The following is a 16,718-nucleotide window of genomic DNA, read 5'->3' as shown; positions in this document are numbered from 1 at the left end:
TTATAATTAAAAAGGGTACTTTTATACTCAAATAAGGAAATGAGATTCATTTATTTCAAATATGAATATAAACATATATTTATATTTTTGAACGGGGTTTCACCAGAAAAATGTAAAATATATCTTATAGGCCTATATTATATTTAAATATGATGTTTACCTTGTAAAAAAAAAGAAGCTATTTTTATACTTATTATACATAAAGAAATTAGGGTTATGATTCATATCAACATATTTATGCAGGGTATTTTTAATTGTCAAATTAAAAAGTTAAAAAGTTCATGAAGTCAAGTGGATAACCTTTGTCAGAATTAGGGTGTAGGCCTAATAACTTTTTTAATAAAAAAAATTATTTGAGATTTATCTTTGTGAAAAGACAGAACCATTCTTTTTAGTTCTTCTTTTACTCATTTATACCACTATAACATTGACCGTTCGCAAAGACCCGCCCCCTTTAGTTACTGTTGCTATGTCGGACAAGCTACGCCACACCATGTTCTCTCACGCAGTGAAAAACACACACGGAGCAGAGAGGAGACTGACAACACACCGACAGACAGGACAGACCAGGTTACTTTTGATATTAAAAGTCTCACCTTTCAAATTTGGCCATTTTTAAAAGAAATTTAAACAATAAATACCATGTTGTTGTGGCTCTTTAATGTGTCTGACAGATCGCTGTAGAGCCTCAGTTAAAGCTGCTTGTGAACAGATCATCTCTTCTAGTTAATTTATAGCATAAAATAAACACGAATGAACATAAGAATGTTGTTTTAACCGCGGAAAGGCGTCAGTACACTCCGTTTTTCAATTTCAAATCCTCCCATGTTAATCTACTAACTCTATAGTTAATCTACTAACTCTAGTTAATCTACTAAATCTACTAACTCTACTTTGTCGACAAAATGGCGGATGGCGAAGTATGATTGGTCACATTACCTGTCAATCAGCTCCCTGCGAAGGGAAACACACAATTCTTTGATCAAATATACCCTAATATTCTCTATTTTCAGAGGTTGCAAAAGATTCTCTCACACACTCTGTTCCACAAAACACACTGCAGATTCCCTCACGACTCCGAGCACAAAGCGTGTTTATCAGGTGGTGTGTTGTGTTAGTCTGTCACAGAATTTTATGACATGCTGTGCTAAACACTCTGACACAAGAGGAAGCTGTGAGAGGACAGGTCTCAGATCAGTTGGAGCTGCCTATCAACCCTATTATGCCATTCTGAGTAACTCTATTAATGGCCTCTAATTTGGCCCAGGGGATCCGAATGGGACCGGTGGCGTCTGCGACTCCGGAGCCAGAAAGCAAGGGCCATCTGCTGGGGACCGCAGGAAGCAGGTATCCATGACCCCGCACTCCCCACAGACACAGACAGGCAGCAGCTGCTCATTATGAAACATGCTAAATGAGCTCTGAGTACTGTCACATGCAGAGTCTCGTGCCACTAGAGGGCAGCGGCAGCTGTAATTATGTTGCATTTAGCAGCTGAGAGCTTTGGAAGACTTTCAGGCTGAATGAATTCAAAATAGCATTCTACCCTTATCATTTCAGCTTTATTTGGCAGAAATTATAGTATGAATATAGCATAAGTTTAGGCTAATTTTGCGGTATGTATACTGTGCACAGTATGTATCCTTTCCAGATGCACGACCAACTACATTTGTCAAAATATCCAGTATACAGCCTTGTAGGAAAGAAAAAAGAAAAATCACAAAAAACACATCTCTTTAATATCTCACTTGTTTTAACATTGAGATTCAATGGAGAGCAAATGCAATGGAGACTAGTCTCTCTCTCTCTCTCTCTCTCTCTCTCTCTCTCTCTCTCTCTCTCTCTCTCTCTCTCTCTCTCTCTCTCTCTCTCTCACACACACACACACACACATTGTAGCATTTGTGTCTATTTAAACACACACATATTGGTTTTTTATGTTTTATGGGGACTTTCCCTAAACATAATGATTTATGTAAGGAATAATTGATGACGGGCCGTTGAATTATTCGAAAAATGTATGCACACCCTATTATTATTTTTTTCATTCATGGAGATAACATGGAAAATGTGCTATGTTTTAGATTTCTGTCACCTGGTGGAAAACAAAAAAAACTTTTACAGTAACATGAAAATGACATGAAATTTCCATTATAACTAGTAGATGGCAGCAGAGGACCTCTCATTAATTCATTTGACAGTTCATGTGTTTTGGAGGGGTTTTAACACATGAGTTTTCATGGCTTTACATGAGTTTTAAAGGGGACTGAGGGGATTAGTGTAACGTACATATTATGGAGTTAATAGCAAAATGGCCTAGTTACGCCCCTGGATGGATGACTTCTGGCCATAGTGGTTTTGATTAAATTGCACCATAAGGTAACAGTATGAGTTAATTAGTCTTAGGCCTCATCCACACTACTGCGTTTTAGTTTAGAAACGGAGAATTAAAACGAATACGATCTCCGTCCACACCAGCGTTTTAGCTGCGTATTAGAATTGATCTCCGTCCACATTAAAACGACTGTAAACGCGGATCACGTGACCATTCACCAACACTGGGCATGCGCGTGCCGGTGTAAACAGGCGATGTAGGCAGTTGTAGCATTGTAAAATGCAGAATTTATTTGCACAACAGCAGCTAGCAAAGACATCAAAGTCAGTAACGCTTGTAATTCGTTATCCATGTTGCAGTCACTAACGTTACGTAGTCCAGGCTGTTTTTCTTCCCGGGGACGGGTCATGTGATGGGTGGCTGACGAATCAGGGAAGGATACGCCATGAATAATGACATCCAATCATAGAGCCGAGTGTGAGCCTCTGCGTCATCGTTTCAAAAGTCCTCCGTTTTGACCGTCTTCACTAAAACGCCCTCCTGAGATTCAAAACACAAAACGGGGTCGGCAGCGTTTCTAAACTTCTCCGTTTTAAATCTTCGTTTTTGCCGTTGTAGTCTGGACGGGAGGTGCAAACGTAGCAAAAGGTCTCCGTTTCTAAGCGAAAACGCAGTAGTGTGGATGGGGCCTTAGTCTCATTTAACAGCACTGACTTGATTGACCAACAGTTTGACTTTTTTTGCTGTGACCCCAGAGGAAAACATGATTAAAGGAGAACTCCGGTCAATTTTAACATTGAGCTCATTTTTTTGTAAATTTGGAGTGCTGTCAATACAGAGAACAACGACAAAAATCAGTGTTGCCTACACCGTGTTATCCTCTTTTTAAAATTTGCACCCTGTTGACTTCAATGGGGCAAGTTTTAAACCTGCTTTTATCCTCTTAACATCCTTATTGTTTCATTACAAGTGCCCAGCCATGTTAGATGATAACTTCAGAGTGAACACGAGTGAATCTGACTGCATTAGATGTGAAAGATATGAATAAAAATGATGTTATATCAGCCAGCGCTCATACCTGTATTTAGTTCCTGTTTTTGGTCGAAGTCCAAAGTAGTCAATTGTCGAGTTCACGCGCGTGATCATATGTAACTAAACCCATGCGCGTGAACTTGACAATCGACTACTTTGGACTTCGACCAAAAACAGGAACTAAATACAGGTATGAGCGCTGGCTGATATAACATCATTTTTATTCATATCTTTCACATCTAATGCAGTCAGATTCACTCGTGTTCACTCTGAAGTTATCATCTAACATGGCTGGGCACTTGTAATGAAACAATAAGGATGTTAAGAGGCTAAAAGCAGGTTTAAAACTTGCCCCATTGAAGTCAATAGGGTGCAAATTTTAAAAAGAGGATAACACGGTGTAGGCAACACTGATTTTTGTCGTTGTTCTCTGTATTGACAGCACTCCAAATTTACAAAAAAATGAGCTCAATGTTAAAATTGACCGGAGTTCTCCTTTAATAAACATGAAATAAAAATGATTTCAATGACTTTGATTGCAGACTTTTCTTTTCTATTCCTTTGAGCACATAAGGTCTCCATTTGATCTCCATGTAATCTCATATCTGTTTAGGAGAAACAATTGAGACATTAAAAAGATCTCATTTGTGATTCTTCCTTCCTACGGGTCTGCAATCTGTACATGATGCTTTCAGTTGTGTGTTTCTTTGTGTGGCAGCAACGTGGTGAGAAACGATAAAGAAGCTTGCCAAAAGCTTGGCTCTGAGTGGATGCGGATGACAAATGTTTAACCGCGAGAAGTGAATCGGGCAGCTTTACGTGTCTATTGACTGATCCGAAGCCTTCTGCTCTCACACATCTGCTGGCGCTTGTCTTTGTTTAACCCGTGCTTTGTTATTTCAGAGCCCGAGCGCTCAGAGAGTCACATGATCACAGGCTCCTCTGAGCCTATCAAATATTTCGGAGGTGCAGCTGGATTTCTCCTCCAGATAAGAGCATTCTGTGGGAGTGAGGGGCTCGAGGACCTCTGCTCGACACAGGCTTCTCTGGGCTGGTTGAGACTTAAACGGGGTGATTAAATGCCCTTTTCACAAGATGTAAAATAAATATCTGATGTCCCCAAAGTGTGTGTGTGAAGTTTCAGCACAAAATACCCCACAGATATTTTTATATAACATGTTAAAGTTGTCACTTTTTGAGGGTTTGCAAAAACGCACCATTCGTTTTGTGCCTGTCCCTTTAAATGCAAATGAGCTGCTGCCCCCCGACACAGAGGGCGGGGTTTCAAGAGCTCGTGTGTGTGTGTGTGTGTGTGTGTGTGTGTGTGTGTGTGTGTGTGTGTGTGTGTGTGTGTGTGTGTGTGTGTGTGTGTGTGTGTGTGTGTGTGTGTGTGTGTGTGTGTGTGTGTGTGTGTGTTAGCAGCTGAGATTACCTCACGCAGACACACTACAATGACAGAAACTGTTCAGCCTTTAATGTTAAAATGGAGTCAGACAAAGATGGAGAGACTCAAGAAGAAGTGACAACATGTAGAAGCAACAGGACGTCTCTGAATGGTTAGTTGATGAATTTATGTTGCTGATGTGTCGTTAACTATCTCCAATTAGCATATTCTGTCATGGTAATCTATAAATCGCTCGTATAGGAACTGTTGTGAGATGCAAACAGAGTGACTTTCTATTGTGAAAAGATGGATGCTAACGTTTGAGATGACTCACAAATGTACTCTTGTCTCTTATACAACAACTCTTCCTCTTCTCAACATGGACTGTGTGTTCCCGGGGGGCGGGGCTTATGTTCATTTTAGGGTTGCTGATGTCACTGTATATATAATGCAAATTACTTACAAATATTTAATGAATAAATACAATTATTAATTGAATTATTGAATAAATTATCTATACAACTATTTTATTATTATTACTAATATTATTATTATTATGCAAAATAGAAATTAATTGGTCAGAACCCTTGAAAAATCTTTTTTTTTTTTTTATACAACAAAGAATTGCAAAGACACAACAGTAAAAATGGCACATTTGGAAACCCTGGAAAAATGGTTATTGCTGGACTTTGCATGAAGGAAAAAGAAAGACCATGATCACAATGACAGGCCAAATAATCATAAAGTCGTAAGATGGTTTAGCAATATTCTTATTTTATGACCAGCATGTGTTGATGTCAAAATCAGAACACATTTTGAGACGCTGTTCAAACTCACGTGTGAAATGACTCTTGGGTCCGTGCCGTGGGATTCTGGAGAATAATTCTGAGTAGGAGTTCAGTCTTCATTTGCTGTCCATCTAATCTCATTGCCGTCTAAGGAGAAACAATTGAGATGTGTAAGATCTCATTTGTGTTTTCCTATGAGAAGTGTTGTTTCAGAGAGAGAAAAAACAACCACCTGAAATAAGGGAGTATGTTAAGAAAAGAAAAACAAGACAAAATCAAAAGTGGCGTTATAGAAACCCAATGCCAGACATATCCAGAGGAAACAGATGGAGTAATAAAAGTGCAGCTTTGATTCACAAACCATCCAGCAGATTAGAAATGTGCTGTTATTGAAGACATGCATCACACGGTGTCTCCACAGGATATTCCACAAGATGCATCTTTCTGCACAATCTTATATAATTACACATTCGAAACACAGAAGATTAGAAACAGATATGTCAGCAAGTTGTGTTCACCTGTGCAAAACTCACCTCCATGATGCTCAGCTGTCGTGTGTGGTTCTTCATTGGCATTGCTTGATGTTTGTTTTAGGGTGCTCTGAGAGGTATTCAGCATGTTGCTGGGCTGAGGTGGTTGCTAGGCTATTTAGGTGGTTACTAGGGTGTTTATATGCAGATGGTAAGGCCTTTGATAGGTGGTTGCTTGCAAGGATGCTTTGGGGGACTATAAGGCGTTTTTGATTCCATGTTGACCGTGTGGTAACATTAGCGAAAATTTGCTGGCAAAAAAAGTCCATTGTCTATCATCAAATGTATTGATGTATGAAGCACAGCTCACATTCAAACCAAGCAGCTTTCTGTTGCTTCTCCGTGTGACTTGAAGCCGTGAGAAAACTGCATGGGGAAATCTTTCGTCGGCTCTTGAACTTCCTGAACATGTGGATACTGGATGAAATGACTGGATTTCACCTATACACATTCACATGAAGAATTTGTTTTTTCATGAGTTCTCAGAGGAATTTAAATTTTATTCAAATCTCAAAAGGTGCATCACATTAGCGAAATTTTGTCGATATTTTGCATGGAAGAAAAGGTCCATTGACTATTGTCAATAGTTTAGCAATGTATAACCTCACATAGAAGTCCCCATTCAACGTCGACATGGAAAAATTTGCATAGGAAAATATTTCACTCTCACACCAAATTCCCAATTGCGTGGATATTAAAACTGGATTTCGCCCTGGAAAATTTTATAACGGGAAGATGTGACTGTACCTTAAACATGAGCTTATGAGCAAAAGTGATGCTTGCTACGGCAAACAATAATGATCTCTTTTGAGAAACATTGTGGAGACATATTGACCTTGTTTTGAGGAGGTAATTCAGTCTGTCCGATAATAAAGTTCAGCTCTCTGGTGCCGCAGCACAAAGATGGACATCTACTGCCTTTATTAGGTTATTCTTATTGACCACACAATATTAGCTCTCTCTTTATTATGCATCTTCATTACCATTTTTCAATCAAGATAATGCCGTAGAGATGGAAAAATAGACTAATGCTTAGTGACAGTGAATGAAATAATGACTGGCGGTAATTTGGTAATTTTGAGTCCGAAAACGGCTCTCACGTGCATCGAAATACTGCACATTCAGAGGCAATTACACATTCCCTCATTTCACTGCATTACTGTTTGTGAAGTTGCACTCCAAACACATTTAGCAGCCAGTTATCCATCATGTCTGATTGTGTGATTTTGCAGTAATTAAACCCCCCGGGACACACACAAGATATATTCTCTGGTTTATCTGCATTTGCTTTGGGAAATCTCATTATAACTTTCTCTTTGATAAATCAACACCGGTGTTTGTTAACGAAATGGAAATGCATGAAAGGCTGGTGTTATATTCTCAACAATTCCTGTGGTCTGGATGACCGTCTCTGACATCTGGAATTCACACACATAATGAGACTATATCTGTCTTACTGAGAAACACTATGTTGTATTGTAGCATGTAGTATGTGACACAGTGTAAAACTAAAAGGGGGACCCTGTATTTAATGAGCTTGAGCGTTTGGGTCTTTATCCCCACAGAACTACACAGTAGGGGACAGAGGAGGGTAGTTTGTCTTTGTCACATTAGGAAAAGACCAGGGAAAATGGTTAACTAGGCGCAGATCTCACAAATAATTAGGGGTGTTTACGAAGTCAACCATTAGTATTATTACTCTAAGGGTTAGTGATTTAAAAAAATAATAATTAAAAGAATAGTTCACCCCAAAATTAAAATGATCCAATAATGTACTCACCCTCAACCCATATAGGCGTATATGACTTTCTTCTTTCAGCCAAACACAATCAGAGTTATATTAATAATTCACAGCTTTGTAATGGTATTGAATAGGGCCCGAGTTTTTAAAGCTCCAAAAAGCGCATCAATCCATCATAAAAGAAATCCACACAACTCCAGTGAGTTAATAAATGCCTTCTGGAGAAAAAAATGTTTTTTTTTTTTTGTAAGAAAAACTTTATTAACTATAGTCACTGCCTTCCTCTAGCGGCCGTAGAGTCGAGTTCTGGCAGAAGTGTGACCTCTGACCCGATAGGACGTACGTGATGTAGGTGTAGCGCAAGGAAAGACACCGACTTATTACCTCTTAAAAAGGGGCATAATAAGTCCCCTTTAATTTGAAAAAAGCATGAACCGAAACGAATGGTCTTGATGGTTCATGACTGATCAGTTTGAGGCAGCTCTGACGAATCCTTCACTGAACTGAATCTGAATATAGTAAAAGGGTGGACCACGCAGTAGCCTACATTTTTGCAGTACTAGCTTTATCAGTAGCCTACATTTTTTTTCTCTGATTCTGTCTTCTGTATTTATTTTCCTCTAAATAAAAGTGGAATATGTGGGTGTGAAAAAACAGTGTCATGACAGTTTTATGTCTGTAGGTGGCACTGTGTAGCTAAAGCCAAGCACTTTGCCTTCAGCGTCAATCTCACACACTTCCCTCCTGGGCTTGAAAAAGATGGATCTCTGACAATAACGTGCTGTTTGCTCTGAAGCCTTGAAGAGAGGTTTTAGCTTCCTCGTCGTCGAGTGACTGGCTGCTGACCTTTTGAGTTTGTGTTTTCACACACCGCGCTGTGCGAAACTGTACATCTATTGATTTCCTTTGTAGATGTTGAAACAGGGGCACGATTAATATTAATCAATGCACTAAGAATGTGTTTAAAATCATGTCTGTGTGGTCTTGGTTGTCGTTAATTCCAAAATATGAATCTTTTCACTTCAGCCAATTTCTTACAATTAATGCAGAGAACATACAGTTTATATAATGTAATAAGTTAATATTTACAGTTGAATGTAGCCTATTTATTTAGATTATAGATTTGTGATTTCGATATATTGAACAAGAGACTATGTGCCAGTGAGTAAACAATATAGAAACCATCCAGAATGCCCTAGCAACTGCATAGCAACACCCTAGCAACCATGTAGCAGTGACCCGGGAACACCCTAAAGCATGTGTTTTGCCCTTAAAAAAAATTAAGAAATTATTTTTTAACATGGGACTTGATGAGGAGTAACAAAAGAATAGAAGAGGTCAAATATTACAGAACGCCCTGGGGACATTTGAACAACATTTCAATGCATTCTCTAATACTGAAGTATATGCTCAAAACACATTGATTGCATTTGAGATGGAGTTGTTGAACAATTTCATTGGGAGATGTACAGTAAAACTATAGGGTGTGAAAACAGCACTAATGCTGCCACCAATGTCAGAATTATAACTTTTTATTGTTCAACTATTTATGCACTTGTGCAATGTAGTACAATCACTATGAATAAATGCAGGATTGAAAAAGAGGAAAAATTAAGTTTGAAGGATTAAGAAGCTTAAACGATATACCAAAATTTAATCTCCATTCATTCTCAACACAGAGAAGCACTTGAGATACTAAAGAGGTCTCACTTGTGATGTTTATTTCCCATGACATGATCTTCATTTCAAAAGGCTTCTTTAGTACGGTGACTCCCATTATGATGCAAATAATGCTCATATATAGACAAAATGGCCTGAGTCTGGCCTGGATCAATTGTGCCTCTGGACTCATGGCATTTATGGAAATTATGATCATAGATCAATACATCCTGCTTACTGCAACTCAATTGTAATTGATCTGTTGTTGGATTCAGAGGGCAAGACAGACTTTCTCAGCCTGAGAAAATGAGCTTCTTTGTCTTTGCTGCGGTTTGGAAAGAACTGAAAAACACTTCAAACAGAGACAAAAGAAAAGGTTATTTCTGCCTAGAATTATTTCTGCTTTATGATAAAGAGATTATTTCATAATAGATCTGAATGAACCCGTCTAGGCTGCTTTTATCTTGCTTTCCACTATTCTACGAGGCAGAGCGATCCTAAAAGGAAGTTATTTTGCCTTTCCTTTGAGTATAATGAGATTCACACACATACTTTGATTACTCAAAGTCCCTTTAAGGCAAATCGGTTCACTCTGCGGCCCTTTTGGTAACTTCCCTGTCACACACGTCATACAAGTACAGCTCTCCCAGCCAACAGGAAACGTTCTGGCAAGGTTCTCTCAAAGTTATGAACAAATGCTCTTCCAGTAATGTTAATAGAATGTTTTAAATGTTACTACTTGTTTTAGAATGTCAAGAGAACATTAAAGGGGTCATGACATGAGAAACCAAATTTGCCTTGATCTTTTGGTATATAAGAGGTCTTTGTACCATTAAAACGTCCTGCAAGTTTCATAGCTTAAGACGTCCTCCCCATTATAAACGAATAATTTATTTAATCAAGCTCTAAATACAGCTCGTTCTGGATCCATGGTAAGAAGTGACGTCACGGTACGAAGTGACGTACCAGCGTTTGCGACCGCCTCCAGGCACAAGACAACTACGCTTAAAGCGCAAGGCAACTACGCTCATTTCTTATTATTGTCGCGCCCGCGCGCTGCGCGCCTCACAAGTGTTCAGTCGACGGACAGCGAGTGGGTCTGTGTACAGGGAAAGTACGATGCCGCAGATGTGCTGTTCCTGGCTGTGGACAAACAACATCTTTGAATACGCTGCGAAAGATCCAGTCGTCAGGGAAAAATGGATGCACTTTATTTTTTGCGGATGTCCCAGTCACGGCAGTGTTAGTTTAAGCGTTTGTTCTATACATTTGAAGGATGACTGTTTTAAGAACAAATCCCAAAATGATGCTGGCTTTGCCAGAAAACTGTTGCTCAAAGATAAGTCCGTGCCGACTATTCTGGGCTCAACAACGACGACGCAAACTGTAAGTAATGTATTTAAAACTTTAAACTACTTTTTAAATACGCCGAATCCGCAAATGTTCTGGCTGGGGGCGTTAACACTGAACTCCTAAAGGGGAAACACCCCCAAAACAGACTGTTTGAATCAGAGGATGAGAAACAGGGTGGGAAAAGGTCATAAATCACTAAATTTTTTTTGTAAAAAAAAACTATAGTAATACTATATTTGCACCTAAGGGAACATAATAAAAAAATAATAAAAAAACATGTCATGACCCCTTTAAAAAGTAGCCTAAATAGAATGAGGAAATGGAATGTTTCCCTAACGTTTGCATAACAAAATATTAAACAATGTCCACAAAACATTCAGAAATAACTTGAAGGGGTGGTTGAGTATGATTTCACTCTTCTAACTTTAGTTAGTGTGTAGGCTAATGTTGCTGTTTGAGCATAAACAACATCTTCAAAGTTACAACACTCAAAGTTCAAAGCAAAGGAAGATATTTGCTTTTAAAGAAAAGGACTACAACAAACGGCTGGACTACACGACATTCCTCCCGGGTTAGTGACATCAGCAACCCTAAAATGTACATAAGCCCCGCCCCCCGGGAACACGCAGTTCATGTTCAGAAGAGGAAGAGTTGTTGTATAAGAGAGTACATTTGTGAGTCAGCTCAAACTTTAGCATCCGTCTTTTCACATGCAATAGAAAGTCACTCTGTGTGCATCTCACAACAGTTCCTATACGAGCGATTTATAGATTACCATGACAGAATATGCTAATTGGAGATAGTTAACTCCACATCAGCAACATAAACTCATCAACTAACCATTCAGAGACGTCCTGTTGCTTCTACATGTTGTCGCTTCTTCTTGAGTCTCTCCATCTTTGTCTGACTCCATTTTAACATTAAAGGCAGAACAGTTTCTGTCATTTTAGTGTGTGTGTGAGGTAATCGCAGCTGCTAACACACACGAGCTCTTGAAACCCCGCCCTCTGCAGCAGCTCATTTGCATTTAAAGGGCCAGGCACAAAACAGTGCGTTTTTGCAAACCCTCAAAAAGTGCCAAATTTAACATGCTTTATAAAAATATCTGTGGGGTATTTTGAGCTAAAACTTCACACACACACACTCTGGGGACATCAGAGATTTATTTTACATCTTGTGAAAAGGGAATTTTACCACCCCTTTGGATACGTTGGCGAAACGTCCTTAGGACATATTTTTGTTATCTGGGCTATCTTGAATGTAAAAAGACAGTCATCTCCAAAGCTGTTTGTCAGGATTTCATGCCCTTACATACTCAACCCAGCACTCTCACACACACTCCGTCCTAGGGCCAATGTAACCTGCATGTCCTTACATGTGTGGGGGAAACTGAAGCACTCGGTGGAAACCCATGAAGAACATGCATGTGTCAGCATGCAAACTCCACACAGAAAGGCCTCCTGGATCAGCCTGTGGATATTCTTGCTGTGCACAAGACCTGGCACCCATCCGAGCACAGAGACCTCAATATAATAGCGGTAACATCCGATGGATAATTTTTGAACATGAATTTGTCATTTTAGCATTTAGCATCTCCAATTCAGGAGCAATATTCCCAATATACTAACTCTATAATGCAAAAACAGTATATTATTATAATAAAACAATAGCATTTGTTGTGCATATTGATAAAAAAAAAATTTGTAATAATGAATTAAGCAGTAAAAATATGAGATAATGGAGTATCCACATTGAAAAATAATGCCACAACGCAAAAGCTCGGGCTTCATTTTCTTTATGCAGAATATAATTGCTGTGCTATTGTATCAATTGTTCTCAGAGCGTACCCTTGTACCTAAACAAATTTGTTTTCCTCTGAATAATGAAGCTCAAAACACTTGCAATATGCATCATAATCGGAAACTGTGGAACTAATCTAAATACAACAATTGAAAAGTAAACACATGTTAGAAGCAGCTCTCAGCTCCTTTTATCCGGAGTCAGTTTAACAACATCAACCAAAGCATCCTCAGCTCTTTCCTTTCAGAATGACTCGTTCAGACCTCTCTCATTCATTGAACCTTTTCTTCCTCTCTTTCCTCCTCGTCTCTCTTGAGACTCTCATGCTCCTTCTCTTCCTTTCTCTATAGAAGTCAACCGAAATCTTCCATAGCGTTCCTTTGAATGCTCAGCACGTTTATGGGTCATCTTAGCCAGCACTTCAAAGACGGAGGCTAGAGTTCGTGCCATGCTAGGGGCTCCTAGATCAGGGATGTGATCCGACTGTTGAAACAAAAAGAAAGAACATGTCAGTCTCATAATCTCTGTCAATACAAATTCTCTTTTGATGTGTCTGAAAGCAGAGGAATTTGTGGGGGCTGAAAAGTTTTGATGGTTTAACTAGCTTAGCATCATGAATATGAAGTCTTTCAAATTCTTCGTAAGTCTGTCTGTTCTGTTGCTATTTACAATCACAAATTTAAACAACGCACAGCAGCATAAATGATCATTTAGGTATGCTCATGCTTACACCTTAAACTGCAACGCCACAAACTATATTCAGAAATCGAGTTTCTTTTCAGGTTTCTACTTTAAATTATTTATAATATCTAAAAATATTAAGATACTTAAAGGGATACTTTACCCCAAAAATACTCAAGTTGTTCCAAACCTGTATGAATTTCTTTCTTCTGCTGAACACAAAAGATTATATTTATATTATATTTTATATGATATTTTGAAGAATATGCACTCAAAAAAATATCAGATATGTTCGCTTTAATTCACTTTTTTATGTCAACAAGTTTCACATAACTAGGTTACGTTAATGTCACGAGGTGACGAAAGCAAAGCGGAACTGAGTTCCCGCTGGAATTGTGTTCCGCCCGGAACGGTGTTACTGTAACACCGGCCCACTTCCGGGTGCGCGGTATGTTTCCATAACGGCACTGATTGGCCGATTGACATCTGGTGCGGAGGATCTGATGTGGCGATCTGTGAGAGGATTATGGAGGCGGGGCAACCCTATAAAAAGGAAGTACAGAGGCCATAGCAAGGTTGTCGATTCTTCCTGTGAGTTCTCCCTCCGCGTTGTGTGGTTGTTCTTTGTCTTCCCCCGGCGATCTGGTGTGGTTCTCTCCTGTTGGGGAATGTTTGTGGAGTGTTGCAGCTGAAGGACCATCGTGAAAGAAGCGGAGTGTTGCTTGTGGGATCTGAGGGCAGTTTTGAAGAGTGGAATTCGTCGTCTGGACTGGGAAAGAGTGAGAGGGGTGATTGACAAATTGAATCTCATAAACGCATGTTTTCTACACTAAATTGGATACTGGTTTGAAGTGCTTGGATCACGTTGTAAACATCGCACTGAGTGAAATAGACTGATTCCTTGTCGATCTCTAGCCTCCCCCTCGTCCATTGAAACCAGCGAAGTGAAGCCGCTTGTAGTGGTGAGGAAATTATTCACCGCATCTGTCCCAACTCTGACTATCATCGGCTCTTCAGATCGAGACCTCTGGGTGAGTGTTGGCCTTACTTTGCACTTGAAGAGTGGATTTGTAGTGCTGAAATTGACGTTTCCCATCACGTTGCATGTTTGGAATTGGACTGTCGTGTGTGTGTGGAAGATTTACCTTTTATCGCCGTGCACTCCCCATGTGTTATGCTGGTCTACCGTCCATCATAAGAGTCTAGCAAGATCGATTACAGTCACCTGTTGGATGTCAGAAGGAAAAGCCCCCGTGCGCACACTACACGTGAGAACTGTTTTCCTCTGCTTGAAGTTTATGCTGTCTGTCCCAGTGAGAACCCTGCTCAGCTTGTGACTTTGTCCCCTGCCACACACGTGAGAACTGTTTACCTCTGTTTGAAGTTTATGCTGCCTGTCCCAGTGAGAGCCCTGCTCAGCTTATGACTTTGTCTCCTGCCACCCCTGTGAGAGCTGTTCACCTCTATTCGAAGTGTTGATTCCGTCTGTTCCAGCGAACGTCGCTCAGCTTGTGACTTTGTCCCCTGCAACACACGTGAGAACTGTTTACCTCTGCTTGAAGTTTGAATGCTGTCTGTCCCAGTGAAAGCCCTGTTCAGCTATTGACTCTGTCTCCTGCCACCCATGTGAGAGCTATTCACCTCTATTTGAAGTGTTGATTCTGTCTGTGCCAGCCAAAGCCCCGCTCCGCTGGCGACTTGAGTCTGCTGTAGCCCTGAAACCCACCTGTATGGTGCGAAGTGCCCACCCTTTATAACTCCTGTGAGCCCTGATCCACCTACTCCCCTGCGATACTCACCTGTGATACTCACCTGTTCAGCGAGTTGGCACCAGAGCCAGAAAGAAGTAAGCCTGACTCATTTACTCACCTGTGATACCCTCCTGTTCAGTACCTACCACTGCGAGTTGGCACCAGCGCCAGAAGGAAGTGAGCCTGACCCCCCACTTGCCTTGGATTCCTGGGAAGAGGAAGGAAGAGGAATTTTAGTTTAGGATTTTCAAATTGTTTTTATATTTAATAAAGCCTGTCATTCTTTTTATTCCTGTCTCCTGCCTCCTCCTTTGATACGCTCCTCAGGGTGATCCTGGTCTAGGGGTGGGTGCAGTCTGGCTTGGCCCACCTCGACCTGTGACATTAAACAAACATAATTTGTTCGTGTAACTTCAGCATCATTGAATTAAGTCATTTTAAGCGACCCAATTTAAGTAGTCTCAAAGTGAAATTTTAAAGGCTCCCTTGATTCAGGTATTTTTTATATTTATTAACTCATTAACATTTTATTTATTTTAGTGACACATAATTAAATTGAAAGACTATAGCTAGCTCGTTGCTAGCAGAAGCACATATTAGCATATTAAATGCTAAGTTTAACATGCTCCTTCAACCAGGCTACGATTACATGTGGACGGCTATTTTCATAAACGGACATTTCACCCCTCTCCGTTTTCAAAAATAACATTGTGCACACCTGTCATTTTTCATAAAAGTGATCGAACACGAATCTGTGTATATGCCGTCGAGAGCATGCCAAACCTGTAGGTGGCAGTGTAAGAGAAGCTCAGGGCCACGTTAGCCAATCAGAATCCTGAAAATAGTCACATACTGTGACGTCGGCGGCCTAAAACTCTGTTTTTCTCAGTTTACATGCAAATGTTCAAACGAAGTTTTCCAAAATCTCTGGCCGGAGTTTATAGTAGAAAGAATCGTTTTCAGAGGCGAATTCTCCGTTTGCGTGTAAACTAAGGGCACAAACGAAGGGAAATGTCTCCATTTCTCAAAATAACTATGTACGTGTAAATGGGGCCCAAAGCAGTTGAAAGTAACTGAATCAGTCCACAGCCAAACAAAATGCTCCACAATGGTAACCCACTGTAATTTAAATGGTTCTAATAATTCCAATGTAATTGAACATTAAACACAATTACACATATCAAGGCTCCCCCTTTTTTCATTTTCTCAAAATAAAACATAAAATAACACTTAATTTTAACATTTATTCTCTCTTAATTCAACCATGCAGAGCATGCTGGGAACTAACAAGCACCGCCCAGTTTCAGTTAATCCAACACAAACGGATTAAGTAAACTTAAATTTTACATATATTTAAGCAGATTGAACACAATCAAATTAAGTTAGGGCAAAATGGCAGTTGGCGTCGCACTATACCACGACCCTCGGATGTAAGAATTTTTTACTTAACATAAATGGTTTGTGTTTAGACAACGCGTTAGGATTTTGTACTGATAAATTGAGACATAATTACGTGAAAAAAAAAAACATTTCAAGTCAACAAACACAATTATTATAAGTACCGGTAAACTAAATATAAATATATTATGCAAAGTACCCATTTTGAGTGATGGGTAACCAAACAGTTGATGAACACCATTGACTTCCTCCGTAGTAAAAATAAA

This window comes from Phoxinus phoxinus, assembly GCF_949152265.1.
Source record: "Phoxinus phoxinus genome assembly, chromosome: 6".
In the NCBI taxonomy this organism is placed as follows: domain Eukaryota; kingdom Metazoa; phylum Chordata; class Actinopteri; order Cypriniformes; family Leuciscidae; genus Phoxinus; species Phoxinus phoxinus.
This window is presented reverse-complemented; position numbering follows the sequence as displayed.